The 16,528-nt window shown below is 47.5% G+C and overlaps 1 protein-coding gene across 1 annotated transcript in view; it reads left to right on the forward strand.

Moving 5' to 3' along the window:
- The window catches only part of LOC128273434 (calcium-activated chloride channel regulator 1-like), a 66,958-nt gene that overhangs the window by 39,091 nt on the left and 11,339 nt on the right, over positions 1 to 16,528 (forward strand).

The following is a 16,528-nucleotide window of genomic DNA, read 5'->3' on the forward strand; positions in this document are numbered from 1 at the left end:
TGTGGAGAAAATGAGAAGGAAGAAAAAGGATCCAGAATAAAGTTCCACAAAAGATGCCCACGGAACGCGGAATGATGCCCCGAAATCTTCGTGGGGTCGTCGGGAAAGGCCAAACACTTTACTCGCCTGAAACGATACACACATGCACATGACCCGAATTTCCCAGGAGTGAATCCAATCACGGCCCACGTTAGGGAAATTTATGATCTTCCGAAGGGCTCCCAGAAATTGACAGCTCTCCGGGCCGAAGAAGAGAATCTGGGACGCTGGAGTCGCGGAGAAAATAAAACTCCGGACCAATGAAGGCTTACAAATTTTCGATGAAGAACTGCCTGGGTGTGTGGACTCACGTAGGTATAATTTATTACACCTGCGCCTCTGCTCGTGAGTGTTTGCATTGTTTATTGGGCTCCTTCATCGGTTCGATTGGATCTTTCTCTTGGGCTCATGAAGTCCGGAAAAGAAGCCCTTTAAAATCAATAACTCACAGGATCCCTCTGGACGATGATCGAAGTGTGGCGAAAAAAAACAACGTACCCTAGAACGTCTATCGGCCTCACAAACAGAAAGTAAGACTGTCTGGCAGCGGAAGGTTCTTATGAAAAATAAGGCCAGGCCAGGTCTTACCCACTGGTGGCCCACAGCTGTCATGACGTCGACGACGGCCCTTTCCTATACGGAAATGTGGCCCATGTGGAGATAGTGTTTCCGACTTGAAGACTGCCGTTGCCGTTCTATGGTTTCCTAAGCTTCCGGAACCGTCTGGAGCTGCGGCTCTTCGACTATACTTCTGCGACCACCACCATTACAAATACTTCAAAAGCGGCCAATGTATTCACCAACATAAAAATTCATATACAATCGTTTTCCATTTCTTTGGCCAACCCGTCCGCCTGCGAAGATGGGGTCAAAATCAATACCCCAGAAAGCGGCATTGGTCCATTAATGTTACAACTCTTTTCACCGTCGGACGCACGGCCCTCAAATAGGTCGCAAATGAATGTGAGTTCGGTCTGCTTGTAACGTTTAGTTGTCATTTACATACGATTTTTAGCATTCGCTTAATAATGGCGCTCTGGGGTGTCAACCGAAGTCAATGTTTTGGGTCCGGACTTGTCACTCGTTCTGTTTTCACTGCGGACTTCCGGAACTATCGGATTCGAATGCGTTAGGGCGTTCCGAATTACCGAGCAGTTCCGGTGTATTGCTCCCATGAGCTCCTTTCTCTCGGTCGAGCAACAAACGAGGAAGCGCCACGTTATGGATATTATTCTTTCAAGCACGGTCCACGATCCGTTGGAATGGTGAAATGAAAGAAAACCTCTCGTAGCTACAAAGAAGAAGACGCAACCCAAACTACGATTCATGGTTCTAAATTTTGCTCGTTGAAGAAGGTTTCCGTTCAGAAGAAGGTCGCCGGGTTCGATACGATAAATTGTGAAAACGTTGGCACACACACTATGAATCCTCGTTTGTTTCATTTTTCAAGCCCCATCTAGGACTCCATTCTCCGGGCTGTTTTGGCCTTCGCCGAGATGATTGTTTGGCAATTATCGGCAACATATGTTCTCTTGGGGCTGCTGCTGTTACTGCGTAAAGCGCGTGTTAAATTATCGGCATTACGTGGTCAGCCTTTGCTCCAGGCCGATGGGTCCTAGACTTAGAGAGCCCAATAATCTGCGATCACGGATCAACCAGACGGTCGACCGGCGAAGAAGAGCAAGTGCCCAATTCCACTCGGACGTTAAAATAAATCGAAAATATAAATTAGTTTCTACGCATCTTATTCACCGCATCATCACCAGCACCAGGATAGCCAATACTTCCTACGTCCCGTCTCGGTCTATGGTCCGGTTTCGTTACAAATTTGATTTCGTTTCGATTCGGATGGTTCAGTTCTTTCGGTCGGTGTAGCATGGTGGATCGATTGATTGAGCCCCAAGGCCTTAGAGATCGTACGCCGCAGCCAGTCAGAGAAATGATGATGATGCTGATGTGCCCAGCATGTTTCGAACGAAAGTGATGTAATGCCGGTGCCCATAAGGTACGCCACGTCCAGATCCAGCAGCGCTGGGCTGCGGATGTTTCAAATTGAGCCACGGAATTTAAACACCCCAGAGCCTTGAACAACTGGCCGAGGCCGAGGCCGACGCCGCTGGTACCGAAACGAATCGCTCGAACTCGTTGCTGGCCATCAATCGCGGAAACCGCGAAAGAGGGCGAAAAAATAGGCATTCGATACGATCGAAGTCCGTCTATGCGCCTTTGGCAGGAAACATTTGAATGATGATCGCAACATTAGCGCTGCATAATGGAATATGAATTATGTATTTTTCATATCTCATTCCCGGCCAATGTTCGAACCCGAAAAATCTCGCACATCATCTCGCGGGCGTTCAGTGACCGATGCTCAGAACTATCCACCAGAGGTCACTTCCAGGGTGTAGGAGAGTTGGGATGGTTTCGCGTTTTCTTCGACGCGAAACGAAGCTGTATGGCTTGCCAATCGTCGGTTGCTTTCGGTTTGAGTCTCTGAATTCAGCGGCGCAAAGAAAAAAGCGCTTGTCTCATTACATTCTCTCGCTTTCGCTATCTTAATTAAAGCAATTCCATCCTCTCCGGCACATTATGTGTCTGCAACTCCTTGCATTGCCCGGGGGAATCCGTTAAAAGGCAACCGCTCCATTATGTGACCGGCATGATGCACCGTTCGCCGTATCTGGAGCGTCAAGGTGGTCGAGGCACTGGCTCCATCAGCCTTTCTGTCATCGTCACACCGGCAACCGGCAGTTGCAAAAGTGCATCATGAGAAGGCACATTCTCGCTGCAAAGCACCGTTCGAGCAACTCGGCTTGAGGAATTCAACCGAACAATGCGCACTGTCATGTGACTCGATCGCCATCTACGCCCTTCGCAGTCCGACGTACAATTCGTTGAGTCTGATGGAAATCAAACGTTAGACACTCGGCACACGACACGTTGCGCAACTGCACACCTGCCACTGCAATCACTCTCAATCTCGGTGGAGCAGCTGGTTCCGTCGAGTCTATTTTGCATGATCAGCATCCGTGGCCGACTTCAAGTGACGCCCGGTTCAGTCCGATGTACCGATGGTAAATAGGTCGCCATCAGTTCTCAGATTGATTGGCTGGCCAATTGTTGATAGAGCTGTTCAGCAGGATCATCGGTGTGGAAGATTAGAGCCAAGTAATTGGCCCGTAGGGGAAGGTTGATTTTGGTAATGACATGCAAACAGAACGCATCCAAAAGTCAGCCCAGGCTTAGGGCCGGACGGTGTAACTTGCAATAAGAATATCTCGGAGCGTCGGAACATTTTCATTGTAAAATAATTACCATCAAGAACAGCACCGGGACGTTGCAAAGCGACTGCGTTACATGTGGAAGGTGTGACGGATACATAAATTGTCGCGTAAAAGTGCACGAAGCCATCTGCGCCGTTCTCGCGGCTTTGGAGGTCTTCACCTGGCGGCCTGACAGCGACCGAGACCCTCATGGTTGGAGTTTGTAAAAAAGTCGCGAAATTGCTTGTAAACGTTTGCCGGGTAGAAGGGCGCCCAGATCCGGCCAGGCAGATTTGGACCTGGTGTGTTCAGGATAGCAGGATCTTTGAGCTACATGTCGAAGGGACCTAGCAAAACAAATGTCGTTCAACTGTTCTACACAACCACGGGGAGTAACTACAGCGGAACTGGTTCGAGAATGGCCGCATGGAGCAGCATCCCATCCCCATAGACGGAGAGACTTATTAGATTTAATTTATTGGATTTTTATTTGATCGTAACATTCGAGGCTTTCCTCTGGACTTGAGGCGTAGTTGATTTGCAGTAAGCAACCTTCCAAAGAGTCGATTGTTCTGACATTCCCACACAATGACGCATACGTTGAAGGTCTTACGATCAACCCCCGTAACCGATGGGGTGCCCTCACAGCTAATCGGTAGCCTAGCAACGCCCTGTGCTTGTTACGTTCTATTTATTGTAATGCTAATAAAATCCAAATAAACGGTCACATTCTCGGGACGCTTGGTGTGTATGTGTCACGCACACAAATAAAAAAAGCTCACACACGAAACGACGGAACGGAAACGCCGATTGCGTGGGTGTGCCAGTGGGTCGCTGCATGGAAGGGTGTTCTGAGCCCCCTTTTAAATGTTGGCAGATGTAGCGCTGGCCACCAGTAACCGGCAAAAACGCAGATAGAAAAGAGTGAGAGAACATACAATAAAATAAAGCGCACCACCCAACCGGAAATGGACACGTTGGTAGTTTAGGGCGGGTGCACTGGGAACCGTGTGACAAGCCCGCGCTCGATCGCCGAGCCGAGTCAATCGATTACATTCAGCAAAAAAAAAAATGGGGGCTCTTAAATCATGCAACCGCGGCTTCTAACATGTACATCGAATTTCAAACAGCAGCCGTAGCCCGTTTGGCACTCTGGGTCTTTTGGGACCCATCAGCGGGCCGGATCGCCTATAAGCTTCGTTGGGGGAGAGTTATGATTGGTTTACTCAACCGAGCAGAAGCTGATAAAAAGGTTGTTAAAATTACGTCCCCAGGGTCGCTGCGAGTGGCCTGGCAAACTCGCACATCACGCAAAAAACGTGCACAAGTTGTCCCGAGTGTTGTTTCCTGTGCGTTTTAAAACGTTTCGAAAGCGCGTTTCGCGTTCGCGTTAAAGCGTTTCGAAAACTGAAATGCACACATTCCCGAAGCGAATCGATAATGGCCTATCTCGTAAGGGTGAATCGATATCGATTCCCACGCTTAAACGAGCATTGCCCCTCGATGTCACTGATCAACAGTCTGGAAATTGGGAAAATTAAGGTCCAACTTGATGATAATGTTATGCACCCAACAGAAATAATTTGATCTAAGCTCACCAAGAACCACATATTCAGGTGACGTCCGTTTAGTTTGCATCGTCTTCGCTTAAAGACCGCAAACCGATGATCTATTGCCGGAACTTGCTGCCATCTGGACGCACTTTTAAGGATGCACCGCATCAGAGCCGGAATAGCAGCCAGCGGAAGTGGTGTTGCAAGTGCCGGCTGCTGCGAGACGAACTTTGTAAAATCACACAAAATCCTCAAACAACCAGCTTGTGAAGTTCTGAGAATCACCGACGCGTATGCCATCGGATATGGTCCTCTCGAGGGCACACGTCGACGGGTGACAGAAAAAATGCATTGTATGCTCTGGCAATGGAAATGGAAGTTTTACGCCCGTTGAGAACGACGTTGCTCATTGCTTGATCTTCATGCACCGATTTCTCGCCATGCTGGAGTTGTGTTACGAACGCCCTGGTGGGACCTCGAAGTGCCAACCAGGGGCCACTGTGGTGTTCAAATATGGTCCACAAAACAGGACGATGGTTTTTTGTTTTGTTTTCTGCCGCCTTTTTTATTACTTTAATTTCTGACCCAGCACATCCCAAGCCAAGATCCTCGACAGTTCTGCAAAAGTGGGCTAATGGTGTTGTTCTGTGATGCAGCCTAGAGTGGCAAGAACATCGTCTCGGAACCACGGAGGCCACTCGGAGAGGACTCTCTCGTTCCACAAAGCAAGTGGTTTTGTGTTTTCGTTCGCCGTTGCGTATGGCTTTTTGAGTGTCCATAAACACACCAGATGGTTCCGCGGCACAGTCAAGTCACAGGAAGAATGCGACAAACCCCGTCCGAAGGTATTATGAAAGTAGAGAGTAGCGGGAGCACTGGCAGTGCCGAGCCGAGAACCTAGGTGCATCGCCGTGAAATGCTGCAATGCGACTTTGGCTAGAGGAAACTTGATGAATGCTCTGAGCACTTTTCCGGCCTGCAAAGTGCTTCCGTGTGAACGATCAAGAAGTATTAGATTACCGTCATCTGAACCGGGGGTGGCTTTGGCTCTGGGGGCTTGCCTTAGTAGCCTTACTCTGTCAGTCCGGTACTGTCGGATTCACCAAGTACCGTCGCCAGTTGCTGCAAGGTGGGCTTTACCGGACTGACCGATGACTGGCGCCATACACAGTTTGGGTCCTACTTCAGCTTTGGACATAAGTTTGTTCGCTCCTTTGTCGATTCTTTGTCCAGATCGGACCGCTTTAGTACCGCTTTATCCGGACTTTGAGAAGGGTTGGTTGTTCTGTCAACTTACGCGACGGTGTTGTTGTTCAATAAATGGTCCTTTATTGAGCAAAATCGAACGCTGTTTGTTCACTAATCCAAAAGGTTGGTGCTTACCTAAAACGAAGAAGAGAATCGGATTTAATTAGTTTCGTTTTAGTTGCAACAAAAAGGAGTATATTCGCGAAAAATAGAAGCTCCTATCGATATTTTAACCGGACGAGGGAAACGAAAGAATTAGTACAACTGCAAATGCTCGACATGGTGCACTCTTCGCTAGCTGTGGGCCATGTTCTCGTCAGTTTGCTGTTTACCGGAACTTGCTTAACTGAACCGGTGCCTAATTTTACAGGAAGCGACCGGAGCAAGTTCTGCTCTGCAGCTCGGGAACGAGGTTGAGACCATTAATTTTACCGTAGTTCAGAGTATAAGCAACTCATTGCGGCCCAGTATTCCGGTTCCTGAAGTAATTTTCGAATACAATGGCGCCTCAACAAGGTAACATTTTGCTCCAGGGATTTTGCAGTAGTAAAATTTTACAATATTCTCAAAGTAGTCATCTGACAGTCTCAATAACCTGCGGTTGTGAAGTCGACGCCGCTAGTCAGTGAAGCAAATGGTGCTAGTTAGTGGCACAGTGTTCATCGTCCAAGCCTCCGGGAATAGGGATCATCTACAGAATGATCGAGGATACTTTTCCCAATTCTGTGGATGAAAAGTTTTGGGCTCTAAAGGCCAAACCATTGTCCCAAGAAAACGCTCTATGTCTAAATCGATTGCAGATTCTATTGGGGAACTAAAAGGCCGGGATCGGAAGCATTTGAATGGGGACACTTTTCGGCTGTCAATTTGCTGAGTCACTAGACATCGTCAGGATGGAAGCACCGACAAAGTTATCTCCAGAATCTTTAATTATCTTTTATTGAGTTGCAATCAAGTTTGCAACAGTGACCCTGGAGACCGAAGTAGGGCGCCAATTGCCTGGGTTTTATTGGACCGAAATAGAACGCTCAGGTAAATTGAGAGATTTCCTGTTTATTGGCAAATTGCTGCTACTTTGTGGAGAGTGGCAAAGGTAATCTGCGAAAATCCGTTTAATTGAACGCTTCTGCAGAAGCTGTGGATTGTGCTTTCGGATGTTGTGCCTCGGATCGTTTGGCAAAACTTTTGCAAGCAGAAGCTATTTTACGATTCATGAAACGTGGCGAAACTGAGCTTCGCAAGCAAGTTAGTTCTTGTCTGCAATCCGGCTCATCTATTCAGAATAAAGTCTACAACCAGCCAGTCTATCTTCGCCCATTAGCATTGCTTTATGCTAAGCTAAGCCTTGGTCGGCCTCTGGCTCAGGCCGTTCATCAATTATTAATCGGAACTGAAACTTATCGTAACGAGCTTTCGGTGGGCAAGGTTCTTGCCATGCATAATGTTTTGTAATTAAAGTATCGGTCAAATCAAGTTTACCTTCAGATAGGAAAGGCTTTCGGGGATGTTTTAAAACAGCTAACGATTTTCTAAAACTAGGAAACACACCGCCAGGTTATGGGCTTCAGGATCCGAATCGCAACTCCAGAGCCCACGGAAGAGCGCCCGATGATGACGGGATTTTACGGGATGTACGTGTTCCAAGGATTTCGACAGGACTGCATTTGTGCCGAATTGGCCGCAGGGAGAGCAAAGTTGTAAAATAGTTCGTCCCAATGCTTGAGGCCGTATTTTAGTCGAGCCACCGCAGGTATGGTGTTACGCTAGTTCGGGACCACACGGCTATCTGGTGGTTTCTCATGGCGTTCCGAGAACGTACCAAGCAAAAGTTACCAAGAAACTCGGTAAACGGTCTCATAACAAACCGGTAAGGAACACCTCTGCATGCTGGGAAGCTCAGTTAGCGGTTGAATCTTGTACGCGAACTGGGACTCATGGGTTCGCAAAAACGAGGGATGGATTACGTCTGTTTGGGCGAAAAGAGAAAGACCGCAAACTTTGCTCGTGAATTTTTCGGAACTTTTCCGGTGTTGGCAGCAGATTGAAGGAGCGGCTCCGGCGATTCGCGTAGGATATGGCATTAAATCCAAAACTGATGTGCTTACTTAACAACCTCCACTGTTGAGGCGGCTCACAGTTCGGTGAAAAGGTTCCGATTTAAGCCAAAAAGATGAACAACACCGGAGGGAGACACTGCTGTTGGTTACCGGATCAGAGCGGTTCTGCTGAATGGCCCTTCTCTGGCCATGTCGGCTGACCAAACAACTTTACACCAAGAGACCAGCAGACCATCGTTGCACCATTGGCGTCAAGTTCTGCAACCGATGCACTCTGGCGAATGCGCTCCCACCCATCATCATCATCATCAAAGTTCAGCCCGCTCACAGGGGAGAACTTCAATTTTCACTCAATTATCCCGCGGCAGCGGGTCTGCGCTTCCTTGCCCCGGAGCAAGTTTCTCACCCATCGGAAGCCAACATTATTCTCCGCGTTATGGTGTCTTCCCAGAGAGCATACAATTAAAGAATTTGTTCAACTATTTGCGCACTCCCTCGGAACCATCACCCCACTGGTCGACCGCCACCATAAACACTTTGCTTTACATTTAATGGGTCCGCCTGTAAGTGTTGGCCGTTTTTCGGTCAGCCCCGGCCTCGATGATGGTCGACTTGCTCCGCCGATGGTCCGTCGAAGCGACGAACCTTTCGGTGGGGTTCACGTCAAAGACCCGTGCCCTCTGCCCTTCTATCATCGGCAGAAGCAAATGGAGGTAAAAGGAGCAGGAGTGGAAATTAAAGTGATTAGACTTCTTGAGGTGAAGGTCAGATTTTCTGAAACGTGGTCTTCTTTAACGATTTATTGGCAGAAAACATTAACAAATGGAAAGCAGTGGAGACATTAACAAATGTAGTCGAGTCTTGATAAGCTTCATCATCAGTATCAAAAGCAGGGGTGATGTTGTAATGCACCTCCGCGAGCAACACAACGGGAGTCACATCTTGCGACTCCAAAGACTCGGCAGACAGAATGGCGCTTTTTATTGTATTACTAGCAGGCCCGGCGAACTCTGTTTCGCCCCAGAGGCAATGGGCCCCCGGTGATAGGAGCAGTCGGTAACGCTCGTCCCTGTATCGCAGCTGGCCATGGGTTCGATTCCCGATTCCGGCGTTCCAGGGGGGTTGGCGCGGGACTAACAACTCGGCCCGTAAAAACGAACGTTTAGAAAGAGTATCAGAGATTAACATTGTCGCTGGTTGGTGCAGGCTAAAACCGTTCAGCGGTCGTTGTCCAATAAGAAGAGAAGCACTTCATTTCGTCAGCTGATCTTGGAATTACTGGCAGTGTTTGGCGGAAATTTCAGGACAGTAAAATCATTGCCCCTCCAAAACATCTCGCAACATGCGCCAAACATCTCGACTATATACGTCATTAGTGAGCTAGTGAACGCTGCATTAGTGAGAAAGAGAAGCCAACAATTGTTTTCTGTTGCTCGCTCTGTCTGTCCCTTTGCAGTATATGAAAAAAAAAAACACATTGTGCGTATTGTGGCTTCATTGTGACGCGATCGGATTATAAAAAGTATCCTATCTGGGGCCCTTGGATCTAAGCTACCTCCACACCAATTTTCAGCCAAATCGGTTCAGCCGTTCTTGAGTTATAAGTAAACAGCCAATAACGCGGTACTCTTTTATATATATAGATGAAACTATTGAAAAATGTATCGCGTGATGCATGCAACTCGGGACGATGACGATGTGCACTTTGCATACTGATAGTCTTCCTCGGCGCACTGTAGACGGATATAACATCCGTAAATGTAATTACAGTAACGACAGTAGCGACGGAAGGGCTGAGACGCCCGTTGCACACAGCCAGAAAACGCTCTGATACACAGACTCGGTGTCGGAGATGCGCAAGAATCTCAGAACTGCCGTACCCGCGAACCAGTAAATCACGTTCCACGAAACTCTCTCTTCTCGGTGGTTTGATCCAGTATGGAGTTGCACAAATGCAGCTGCTTCTTCAGCAACATCATCATCCTTTAGCATGAGCACGATTTTAATCAGCCTTTCATGATGATGGTGATGTGCAACTTGAATTATTGGTGAGTGGAAATCGGTTCACTGGCGGTTATGAAGGAGGGATCTTATGTTGCGAAAGTGGAGCAAAACTCGACATCATAAACATTGGAACTTCGGTTTGATTTATGCAATTTACGGTATTAAACGGACAGGTGCACAGCGCATAAAATCCCCCGAATGGCGCTGGAATTACCGGGCGGCATGGAGCAGATTAACGCCTTCCGGTCCAAACTCAAACAGGTGCAGCGGACCTACGGGCGCAGGTAAGTCTACCGGGAGCATAAATTTCCGGAAGCATATGACGCAAATGGCGGTGTGATGACGATCTCCCATCTTAAGCATCGATTGAGACTAAGAAAGGGGTTTGATGATAATTTCGCTACTCATAACACTAGTTGCGGACCAAATCCATAGGGTTGAGTTATGACGAACAATATCTATCAAGCGCACTGCTAACGACCATGTTGTTTGGGGTTGCCAATTTTTCATTGCCAAAGTAGGTCATTCTGTGTTTATGTTTAGCTCGCTTGGTTGGTCTACAGCATCACGAGGCAAATCTGTAGTCGGATGGAGTGAAAAAATCATTAGACGCACGCAACTGTACTCCGGTCCATGATCGGGCTACTGTTTTGCGTGTCATCTTCAAACATAAATATTTATCCATCATCATCAATTCATCGTGAATTAATGGTACGCGAAAAAAGAACCCTCCATGAACCCCGTGAAGATGAATGAGGCCAGCGACGTGTGCCAATAGGACAAAGAGAGAGAACGAAACCTGGCAACGAAAGATCGGTTCCGCTGACTTGCAGAATGGGTTTTGTCCATCAGTCTCAATCAATCGGCACCAGACACCAGCATCAGATCCTTGTCATCGTTGACCATCGTTTGTTGCCCAGTAGCAAGTGCGCAGCCAGAAATGACACCGCAACTATTACGGACCGATCAGATCGTGAAAGCTGTGTGTTTTTGTATGCACATGAGCTTTTGAGCTGGAAAAAGGGCTCCAAGTGATAGATTTCGTTTTATTCTCCCGTTTCGGAAGCGCCTGAATTTGACCAGCTTTGAAGATGATGTTTTCGTCTGAACGAACCCCGTCTCGGGAAGCGGAGTCTGCAAAAGAAGCTTCCATTAACTAATCGCGGCCACACCATGGAAGATTGAAAAACCTCCGTTGCAAACAGCAAAAACAATATTGTCACGACTTTTAATAAGGAAAATCCAGAAACCGTCATCATCACCGTGTAACGTCTCCGGAAAAGACAGATGAAGACTGTCCTCGGACCACGACCCTAACCGTGGCGTTGGTTTTTCGGGTGAAAGCTCTTCGCAATGTGCTAGCATCATACATTATTTTGTTTGCACGGGTAGAGGGGCTATGGAAATTTCTTTTCCAGCAGCCACCCGATGTCTTCACTTATTCTTCGTCGATTCTTCACTTATTTAGTCTCTCTCGCTTTATCTCGTCTAGGGTTACAATGGCATCCAGTACGCAGCAAACGCTAAAATGTGCTCACTACCGGTCAGTCGATGATAAAATCGAAATGGGATGCTGCTGTTGTTGCTGAGTGGAGCGGACAGTAAAATGAAAATCTTTATCCAAAATTTACCTCTTCTACATCGCTTCCTAAGACGTTTAGTGCAATGTTTAGCGGAAAACATGTAACAATCAAAGCAACGTCCCAAGGCCCAGCGATAGATTTTCCGAAGAATCGACAGTCAAGCTACAACGAGGGTCGTAAACAGCGTTTATATCTCTTCCCTGTTTGCTCGTGCCCTGTTGATGGTGATGATTAAGCGCAGTTGCAGTTTAGAGTAAGACCTCTGGTGGAGGCTTTAGCGCAGGTGCAAGACGAGTCCAAAGTAGTTTAAACATCGCTGATCCGGTGGATTCATTATTTTGACGTTTCTAACGAGCGATCATCCTAAATCGTTGTACGCCAGAAACACTTTACAGCGATACTCAATGGTAAACTAACGATTGGGAGCAGTGAGGTGAATGCATAATGTAGGCCGAAATTTACATTGTCATTATTTTCGAAAACGAGTCGAAACATCAGAGAGAAGCCCGACTTGGGGAACGCCAGCCCGCCCCGAAAACATTGCGCATACTTTCGATGGGACGGCCTTCGCCGAACCTTTTGGGAGACTTCCTTCAGTTAATTGAAAACAAAAACGTCGGCACAGTGTTTGATGGAATGGACTATTCCCGCTATAGCCACCAGATGCTGGTCAGGTGCTCATCTTCTACGCGTAGCATCGGAGAGACTAACGTCTTTTTCTACAGCCACGGCACCATAAGTAGGTGATCGGATTGATTGGACGATCATTTTTCACCATACAAATAGAAAAAACTGCTGTTCATTGGCGCTGTTCCTTGAGAAGCAATGTTGGGTCGGCACGCAGGCTGCGTGTCGTGGGTTTCAATCAAAAATCGATCATGAACCGTCGTGTTGAAAAGTGGAGTGTGGGCCGGGAGTCGAAAATTAAGATTGGCCGTCATCGGTGAGTCTAGAGTGTCCAAGATGGTACGAGGCTGTGAAGTACCGGTCCAGAGTTCCTGTGGTTTGGTACTCGAGGTGTGTGCTCGGAACCTGATCTAATTTCTGCGTCGGAAGATTCGCCGTAGTTTACCCGCTTGGATCTGTCGAATCGAATGCATCAGCCGTACCGTTGCAGCGTCTCTTGCAATGCCCAAAATTGTATCATTGAGACTAAGCAGCACCAAAAGGGAAAGGCGCTGGTGAAGAGCGACAGAGCCAGCAGCCAGGAAGAGAAAAACCAATTTTCGAAATCATAATTAATACGAATTAACCCCGTGATGGTTAACTGATGATGAAGATGCCGATGATGGCTGGCAGCAGCGTGCCGCGTGGTTCATTACGTTGGCGGCGGTGATGATTATTTTCCACTTACTCTACGAATTTTCACCGTTTTGCAAGCGATTTGTAACGGTTCGGTAAGCTTTTTCCGAGGAAGAATTAGTCCGAAAATTGGTTCAGTTTTCCTTCTCTTATTGGCGAACCGAACTAACTCCACGGAATAAATTGGCCACTAGCGCCGGGTCTAAAATGCAGATCAGCCCAATTGAATGATTACGCTGCTCGCCCGGGATTGCAGGAGCACCAGGAAGTTTTCACCGCAAAGGTCGATGAAGTATTCTCGCGGACTGTGGTATGTAATCATTCGTGGAAGTGTAATGCTAACATTGGCCTTTAGTGAAACGATCGATCATCAGTGTTGCCAATTCGAGTTCGGCACGAGAACCAACTTCCATTGCAGGACCAGAAGAGTAGGATCGGAGTTAGTCGGCTGTCGGTCTTGCACAAATACATCAGTGTTTACGTCATGTTCCGTGCACGCCCAGCATTCGCTAGGGATTCCTTCGGATCGGTCTCGCGTGATTATAAATCCATCAGGACTGTCCATAATGCCCTCCTCCGCAGAGTCGAACGCTGTATAACCTTCCGAGCGGCGGTGCCCTATTCCCGATTCTGGACGGTCCGGTCCACTGACTGTCGGAAGGATCCCAACTCAATCGTTAATCATCGCCCGGATCATCTGACCACGTGAACATTGAGACCCGAGAAGCTCGAGAACCAGAAAAAATGGCAAACCGTAAGTTCCGTTTATGGCACCCAGAGCAAAACTATGAAGAAAGACGTGTCCGTGGCCCACGAAGAATGGGCAGCGAGGATTTATGGGGCACTGCTTACAGCGTCTAGCTCAGAACGTGCGGTTCGGATTTCTCACAGTTTCATCGCCCCCAAAGGCCATTGTGTAGCGAAGAAAAGATGCAACACCAAGTGCACACGATCGCTCTATTCAGACCTGTAAGCCAAGACGGTGACGGAGAAGACCGCGAACTGTAATTGGAGCATGTAAACGCAATAATTCAAGTGTGTGACTTATTGTTTCACTAAACGTGGTATTTACCGTGCCATAGCGGTGACGGTGACTTTGTTACACTGTTACACGTCCGCTCACGTTTCGTGTCAGGTTTTGTTAACGGTTGACGTTGCTCCAGAATTGGAGGGAAAACTGTGCGACACGACCAGACAACAATCTTCTACGCTCGTGGGTCTGTGTTTCCAAAGGCTTTGATCGCTATCCGGAACCGCTGCTCTTTTTGGCGCGAGGCACATTAATGTGGAAGATTCGAATCTTCTGGCGACGTTCTTGAAACTGCCCTGATTACAACGACTACGACAAACGTTAGGCCTTTCCTCTTCCGTGTGACGGTGTTCAATGAAAGTAGTGAAAAAAACAGCCCTTTTTCAATCTAATTTCACTCACTTTACTAAGATTAGCGGATTGGGATACCTTCTATATTTGATCTTTCTAGCACTTTAATTTAGTTTGTAAATAGAAAAAAGTTTCAACCAGGCCTTGTCATCAAATGGGATTTAATGTTATTTCCAACCAACCAACCGAATTTCCTACCAACCGAGTTGGTGTGCTTTGACGACCTTATTGCTTGCGTTTTACACCGTCAGTTACCATTAGATTGCGTTCCGGTAGCGAGGAATGGTCATGGCTCCATGACGAGGACCCACCCAGCCCGAAACGTTTGGCTGGTTCCGTTGATCGAACTTCCACTCAAAGTTGGACGATGAGATAATTAAACAGAAACATGCAATGGGAAACCCGCTCCGAAATGACATCAGGGTTCTCGTTGCCATTTTTCCGCGTGACAGATTTATTCGCTCCCAATCATTATCCGATGCAGAGCCACTCGAGTTGGCATTAAAAAGGCAATCGTTTCCCGACTCGCTCATGCATTTCTGAATGCCATACTCGGTGGCCAGCACACGGGTCGATGGAAAGATTTTCCGCTGTTTGCTGCATTCATACGTATTCACTCCCTCAAGTGAGGCACTCTTTAAACGGTGAGCCGGGAGGAGGTTGGTTTGCTTGATGGTTTAGCTCAGTGATCAATCTGATCGCACGCCATGTTTGGGATGCACCCTGGCATAATCGGGCATTGGGGAGATGGGAATCAATCGGCCTTTCCGAGAGCAAAACATCGGCTGAACATACAACGCTTAACGCTCCATCGCTGTGCAGTTTTCTCAACTTCCTTTTACGGAGATGGTGAGGATTCATGTTTTACTACTGCCATTGTGCATTGATTCAATCCAGTCCGGAACCGGATTCAAACGTTGATCACCTATCCCGGACAGGTAGGCAATTCCCTTTTGGATATTTGGAGATGAAAGGATTGATTTTTTGTTGTGTCCGTGTGTTTGTCGGCTTATGCCGGCCTACGGCTCGTGTTTTCTTTTTCTCTTCTATCCAATTTGTGAGTCTCCATGCTGCTTCCAGACTATGAGAAAGCCGCTTGCCACAGTAAAAAACTGAAAAATATCCATAGGCGCTGTTTCTTCAGTGAAGTTGTTTGATTAAATTACGGCCAACATATTCTGCGCAAGAAAGCCGCTTTATTTCTTGTTTTTTCCCGGAGTTTCCTTCTCCGGCGTCAGCTGTTGTTGTTCCTTTTCCGGCATCCGTTAGTTTAGTTCTAGTATCCTGCAGCCTGTCGTGCAGCAAAGAAGAAATGATATCGGCAATCAAAGCGCAGCAGTCGAGAACACGTCGACAGGTTGGGGAGATCCTGTCTCCCACCAGGATAAGGCTTTCGTGAAGTGCCAGATTTGAATGGTGCTAAATCGTTGGAAAAACTTTACGCTGCGGAGAGAGCTCGGAAAGCTGAAATAAAGCGTTTAAGCGACCAAGTGGTTTGGTTTGGTCGCACAACGAGAACGTCCGATCAAAACAGGTAAGGCAAAAAATTAATCAAATATCACAAAATATTCCTTTCGAGTGGAATATTTTGGGCAGCGGCGAGTAATGAAAGACGCTTCAGCTTCAGCTTCATGGCAGTATCATTGGTCATCGGTGTTTTTACCTCATTCCGTATCCACGATTGATTTCGCAAGCTGTCTTCGGGTAGCCTAAGTCCACCTGTCGACGACGAAACACTTCGAAAAGAAATTCGCTTTACTGCTGTGCTGTGGGCAGCAAAGACAGCAGCATCCCTATGCCTCATGAGACCGTAGACCGTCGTTGGCGTCGTGCAGACAACGCAACATAAACTACAAGTCGGGTGGGGATTTGAAATCGGATAAATGAAATTCAATCTGTGTTTATGCGCCGTGCAGTTGGCGATGGTATCCACCCGGATGCTTCCCTTAATCCCGGCTAGTCGAAGTGCTGTTTTCTTTAAATCATCTTTCCACTTAGAGAGAAAGATTCGCCGTTCTGAGGGCCCTTCGTTGGAGCGACGATGGAGAAAATAATGTTCCATAGGACAAAAAGTCAACACAAGGACGCCGTCTTAGAG

The sequence above is a fragment of the Anopheles cruzii genome, chromosome 3 (genome assembly GCF_943734635.1).
Source record: "Anopheles cruzii chromosome 3, idAnoCruzAS_RS32_06, whole genome shotgun sequence".
Classification (NCBI taxonomy): domain Eukaryota; kingdom Metazoa; phylum Arthropoda; class Insecta; order Diptera; family Culicidae; genus Anopheles; species Anopheles cruzii.